Source organism: Pavona decussata, unplaced genomic scaffold (genome assembly GCF_977016875.1).
Source record: "Pavona decussata unplaced genomic scaffold, jaPavDecu1.1 SCAFFOLD_244, whole genome shotgun sequence".
Lineage (NCBI taxonomy): Eukaryota > Metazoa > Cnidaria > Anthozoa > Scleractinia > Agariciidae > Pavona > Pavona decussata.
In genome coordinates this window covers 316,876-323,399 of record NW_028145649.1, presented here as the reverse complement: position 1 = coordinate 323,399, position 6,524 = coordinate 316,876, and positions in this window count along the sequence as shown.

The window sequence follows — 6,524 nt, the reverse complement described above, 5'->3', positions numbered from 1 at the left end:
GTCTGCAAAGATGACAAAAAATGTAAAAACAAAGCTGATAAAAAGATGGTGAAAGCATTGGATAATGTGCCATATAATGAGCGCCAGTGGGGTCACTGGTTGGCCCGAAATATGATAAATACAAAACAGAAACTGGGTCTTGGGGTTCCAAAAAACGTCAAAAGCCGTCGGGTAAAGAGGAAAACTGGCAAGAAAAATTAGCTAATGTGCTGCATAAACCCATAAGGCGTAACTTTACTCGGCGGCGTGTTATTGTAAATAATATTGATGAAATATGGGCTGCTGATCTTGTTGAAATGCAACAATTCAGTAAATGGAATAAAGGTAACAGGTATCTTCTCATGGTTATAGGTGTTTTCAGCAAATACGGCTGGATTGTCCCATTAAAAGATAAAAAAGGTCAAACAATAACTACAGCATTTCAAAGCATATTCAAAGAGGGTCGAAAACCAAAGTATCTGTGGACTGATAAAGGCTCAGAGTTCTACAACAAACATTTCAAAGACTTGCTCAATAAACACAACATTACACTGTGTTCGACTGAAAATGAAGAAAAATCATCAGTGGTGGAAAGATGGAATCGGACGATTAAAAATAAAATGTGGAAACGATTCACTGCCCAAGGCAATACAATGTATCTGGATATTTTGCCTGAAATATTGAATCAGTATAATAACACTAAACACAGTTCAATAAAAATGACACCGACAGAGGCATCTAAGAAAAAGAATAAAGGAATTGTTTACTTCAATCTACATGGAAATTTAAAACAATTGTCATCCAAACCAAAATTTAAAGTTGGTGACAAGGCTCGAATATCAAAGTATAAAAGAAAAGTGTTCGATCGAGGTTATACAGAAAACTGGACAGAAGAGGTCTTCATTATCGATAAAATTCAATACACTACTCCAATCACATATAAACTAAAGGATCTAAACGATGAACAGATTAAAGGGAGCTTTTATGAACCAGAATTATTGAAAGAAATCAGGAGATATTCAGAATCGATAAAGTCATCAGGAGAGATTACAAGAAGAAACAAGCTTTGGTAAAGTGGAAAGGATACAATGATGACTTTAACTCTTGGATGCCAATTAAGGATTTAGTCGATGTGCAAAAATAATAAGCTCATTCTATCGATACAGTCACGGCCTCACGAATATTCGATAGCGAGTCTATCCAATAATAAAAATCTATTGTTGGGTGCAAGATAAATGACATTCTTACCTCAAATAGCGTCTACTAACATCAGAACGATGAAAGTGGAGAAATAAATGTCCAAATATCCCAAAACATGAACGATAAATATACAAACATGAAGTGTTTACAAAATGGCGGACATTTTGGAATAAAAGACTAGTGTCCAGTCCCCTTTGGGTTGTGTCAACGTGTACATGCAGAAAAGCGCATGCGTGTTAATCCAAATCAAGCAATATTACGCAATATACAGAAAAATAGCACCACAAGTGTAAAAATTTCAGAACTGAGTATAATATATAGGTAATCGGGCCTTTGCTATATATTAGTTCACAAACTTTGGTGAAGCCTAGGGTGGTGTCAGTTGGCCCCTGACTGAAACCTGTTTGACGGCTTGTGCAAATGGTGAATTACTGAGTAGTGGGGGATGTCTTCCAGTGGACGGTACCTCCGGGTAAGCCCGCTCAGGCCCTACTGGTTCCAGGGGGGTGCTCAGAGTTCTTTCCCGAACTCAACCTCTGTCCCAGAGATAAACTGGGAAGGGACAGCCGCCTTGTCAGCGGCGGAAAAAAGACCTAGCAGAGGCTAGGCAAGAAACAGCCAACCGAGCACCCCCCGACAAGGGTTTTGTCTATTTTCATGACAAGTCACACAACGTCACGCGTGACAGTAACGACATCCAGTCACACAACATCCATAAATTTGAATTATTAAATTTGTAATTCAAATTTATGATTATTTTTTTCTCCATTACAGGTTAATTATATCCAAATTGGTGTTCAAAAATATTGTATTCATCATTCAAATCAGCGATTGATGAGTTGGTTGTATTTAATCGATGATTGTTTGTGAGTTGGGGCCAGAAATGGTACAGTTTTGAAAACCGAGGATTTTGACAACCGAGGAAAATTTAGGTACCGAGGATTCAGGTTTTTTCAAGATGGCGCCTCAAAAGGCTGAGAAAGATATTGATGATGGGTGAGTTGGGGTCAAATTATGTGTCATTTATGAAAAATGGTGATTGATGAGTTGGGCTGATTTAAGCGATAATTATGGGTGAGTTGGGGGTCAGTTTTTGAAAATGATCTCATAGCCCCATGTTGTATACTACTTTGGGGGTTAGTTTTTTTACGTTTTGGGGTTTGGTTATTCTTACGTTTGGGGGTTAGTAAATCTTACTTTTCGGGGTTAGATTTCTTACGTTTGGGGGCTAGTAATTCTTAAGTTTGGGCGTTACAAATTCTTACGTTTAGGGGTTAGTTTTTTCACGTTTGGGTGTTAGTGTTCGTACGTTTTGCGGTCAGTAATTTGTACTTTTGTGGGTTAGTTTTCTTACGTTTAGGGATTAGTAATTGTTACGTTTGCAGGGTTAGATTTCTTACGTTTGGGGGTTAGTAATTCTTACGTTGGGGGGTTAGTTTTCTTACGTTTGGGGGTTAGTACTTCTTACGTTTTGAGGGTTACAAATTCTTACGTTTTGGGGTTTTTAATTTTTACGTTTGGGGGTTAGATTTCTTTCGTTTGGAGGTTAGTAATTCTTACGTTTTGGAGTTGGTTGTCTTAGGTTTGAGGGTTAGTAATTCCTACAATTGTGGGTTAGATTTCTTACGTTTTGTGGAGTAGTATGGGTCGAATGACTAGATCAATTTTATTCATGTATTGAAATAGATTCAGGGGTCACCCAAACCGGTTTTAAGAGTAAGTTGACATTGAAAGCGGTAGATATAGGGAAGGATATAATGAGATGCAAGCCAGCTAATTATAAGAGGGGTTTAATGAGATGCAAGTGTATGTATGATTTGGAGTTTGTTGTTTATTAGTAAAGTGTACTGAGCTCTGTTGTTACGGTTCCGCCCAACCAGCCGGGTGGTATCGCAAATACATAGGGAAACATCAATGGATAAGTTGACAACCAATGAGAAGCCACTCACGTCACGGTCAAACAAGTTGAAACAGGTTGTGAGACTAGAAAAACCAGGCCAAAGCAGTTTTGAACACTATTAAAATTTAAAATCGTCTCCTTAATATCGCAGACTAGACAAACCGGTTTTTTAATCCCTGTAACTGCTCAAATTAGCAGTCAGTTAGCTGTAACACCCAGAAATGGAAACGAGACAATATTTCATATCAACTCGAATAATTTTATTGAAAAACATGATAAATTATTACAAACACGTTCCAAAGAGAATGATGGTCCTGAATGTTACATGAAAACTGTCACTTTATCCATTCTCGCAAATTGTCTCTTAAACTTGGGTATTTTCCCGTGTTTTGAAAACAGCTGACTGGAAACTTGCGTCAAAGGATTAAACTACAGGGTTTATGAGCGGATTCTTAACTCAAAGTCATAAATCAGAGCGGTAGTCTTACCACAAATTGTGGGTAGTTTTTTTTTTTCACTTAAACAGTGCAAACATAAATCATTTGCCGCCGTTTGCACTATTGCTGACTTATTTACTATAAAAAAAAAATTAAAATATACACAGTTTGTGTTGTTTTCGTTCAACCGATTTCGTTGCCGCGTTACCCTCGTTTTTCTAAACTAATTTTCCGGAAAAGAAAATGTTGACAGCAAAAGGAAAGCGAAAGCAGATTCGTGCGTTCACTACACACGATTTTTTTTACAAAATTATCCTCACGTTACAGCCCGCAGACTATTTACATTGAACTTAAAGCCGTATGTTGTGCGCTTGGTAGCAATACGCGTGTCCTAAACAATTCAAAAGAACGCAAAAAAAAAAAAATCCTCTTTGTTAAACCCGATTTTAGTTACTATCGTTTCCCTGAACTAATTTTCGAGAAAGGAAAATGTTGACAGCAAAAGGAAAGCGAAAACATGTCCTTGCGTTTACTATGCATGATTCACTTTCCAAAATATTCGCACTTCACAATCGACTTCTTATATTCAAATAAAAGTCATGTTGTTCGCTTTGCAAGAATAGGCGAGTGCCAAACAATTCTAAAGAAAACAAAAAATCTTGATTAATTAGCTTTGTGAACCCGGCTTTAAGCACGAAGTTAAAATTATGTTAACGAAATTGACTTTATCACTACATGACTCCTAAGAAACAGTCTAAAATGTCTTCCAAAGAGGAACGCTTCAAACGACAAATATAACGCGAATAGAACTGCATTTATATTTAGAGAAAGTAACATTCAATTCACATTGAAACTATAAATATATAGGCGAACTTCTTCAGAATGAATGGTTAACATATTCAAATCAAAATGGTGCACTCTGAATAATTTTGCCTTTTGACAATACTCACAAACACCCGTGAAATCGATTTAACGTAACTGTAATAACGCAAATCAAATGCGACTAGTCGAAATGTTTGAGAAACAACTAGAAGAAGAGAGAGAGAAGTTTGCCGTTTACGCGCACTCTGTTCTTTCTTTGAGAAATGAACAGCGTCGTAATCACACAAAACTTTGAGAAATAAACAACAAGTTTAGTTTTGTTTGGCTCGTAAAACCTAAAGTAAAACGGTGCAATTGAAAGCGCGAATTTCTTCGAGCAATAAAAAGAAACGATTTCACTTTGTTTGAATAACGAACTTTCACGCGCAGAACTAGTAAACTACGGTGTCAACTTAAAAAAACTTCGACTCGCAAACATCATTGAGAACATAAAAATTAACAAAACCGCTTCAGTACGCATAAAGTTTTCGAGCATATTTACGCGCGCTCTATTCTTTCTTTGAGAAATGAACAGCGTCGTATGCACACAAAACTTTGAGAAACGAACAAGTTTAGTTCTGTTTATTCGTAAAACCTAAAGTAAAACGATGCAATTGAAAGCGCAAATTTCTTCGAGCAGTAAGGAGAAGCGATTTCACTTCGTTCGAATAACGAATTCCCACGCACAGAACTAGTAAACTACCGTGTCAACTTAAAACAGCATCGTCCTCGCAAACATCATTGAGAGCATAACAATTAACAAAACCGCTTCAGTACGCATAAAGTTTTCGAGCATATTACAAACGATTCCACGCATTCGCGTCTTCTACAGAACAGTTTACTCGTAAAGAATCTACAAGTAACGGCATTCAATACTCTCTTTGAAAATGTAGAAACAACTGCAAACCGAGAAGGTAACTAACATACATCAGGAAGTTTACAAATCTTACAGTAATCTTTGTTACATCAGCTTCTGATTTTCTTGAGGTTTTTCTCTCTTACTTAACTTCTTCTCATCAATGTCTTTCGCTTTGTGCACAGTGCAAATTCAAGTTTGCTGAGTGCGATTTTAGTTCCGATTTAACTCTAAAACCTGATAGGTTATTTTATTCCGGTTTGCATTGGTCGGAGGAGCAAAAAACCGGTTAACCGTAAAAGCAAATCAGAAGCGAGTATCTGTTCTTGCATACAAATGTGATTCTAACAATGGTCATTTTGCTGACTCAGCTTTTCGCTGTAGAAAGAAGAAAACGCTGAACAGGCAATAAAAAACAAGTTTGTCAAGTTAAAGAAGAATAAAGCAGCTGATAGTGCAAAATATGATTGGTGGGTTTCGATCCTACTTTTCTCATAGTTTTACTTACTCAGCTTTTGCATTTGTGACTAGGCACGCATCGTGTAACTTCTTTGTACTTTAGCGTTATAGAGTCAAGCATAGTATGTAAATAAGACACTCAAATATAGTGCTTACAGTCGAACCAGGTCAAGCGTACCCCCCTAGATTCTATTAATGAATCTATTATTTGAAAATTGAACCCGTTAGTCGTTTCAAGTATTCAAATCAAAATTAGATTTCTGATTGGATTATACGAACCGGGGTACAAATAATACATGAAACCAGAAAACCAGAAAGCCCGCGGGAAAAACCCCTCTCAATATATTCAGAGCGGCAATTCTTGATTTATATAACAGTGGATTTTCCAAAAAACAGATTTCTCGTGATTTACAGCAGTCAACGCGTACTGTCAGAAAGAAAATTCGCCATTTTAAACCGGGCACGGTGGGTCCTGTCGCGTAAATTTAAACTCACTAATGATCACTAAATGAACATTTTATGTTTGTACACTTGCGTTTTTTCCGTTAGTTATTCAAAAACAAAAATGAAAAAGGACTGGAAGCGTTTTATCATAACAAACGGTTCTCTTTTTGAGGTATATGCAAATTAATTTAGCGAAAAGTTGTTCATTTCAGTTGACCTTCGACGATGGCAGCACATGTGTTGCGCTATTCGTCGACGTATAATGGACAGTCTGGTGAAATAATAATATATACCAAACTTTTTCATGCTACAAGGTAGGTAATGCTATACATGAAAGATAAATTGGAAGTTTTCAGCCCGACTCATTTGCAAGCGCTTGACTTTGTGC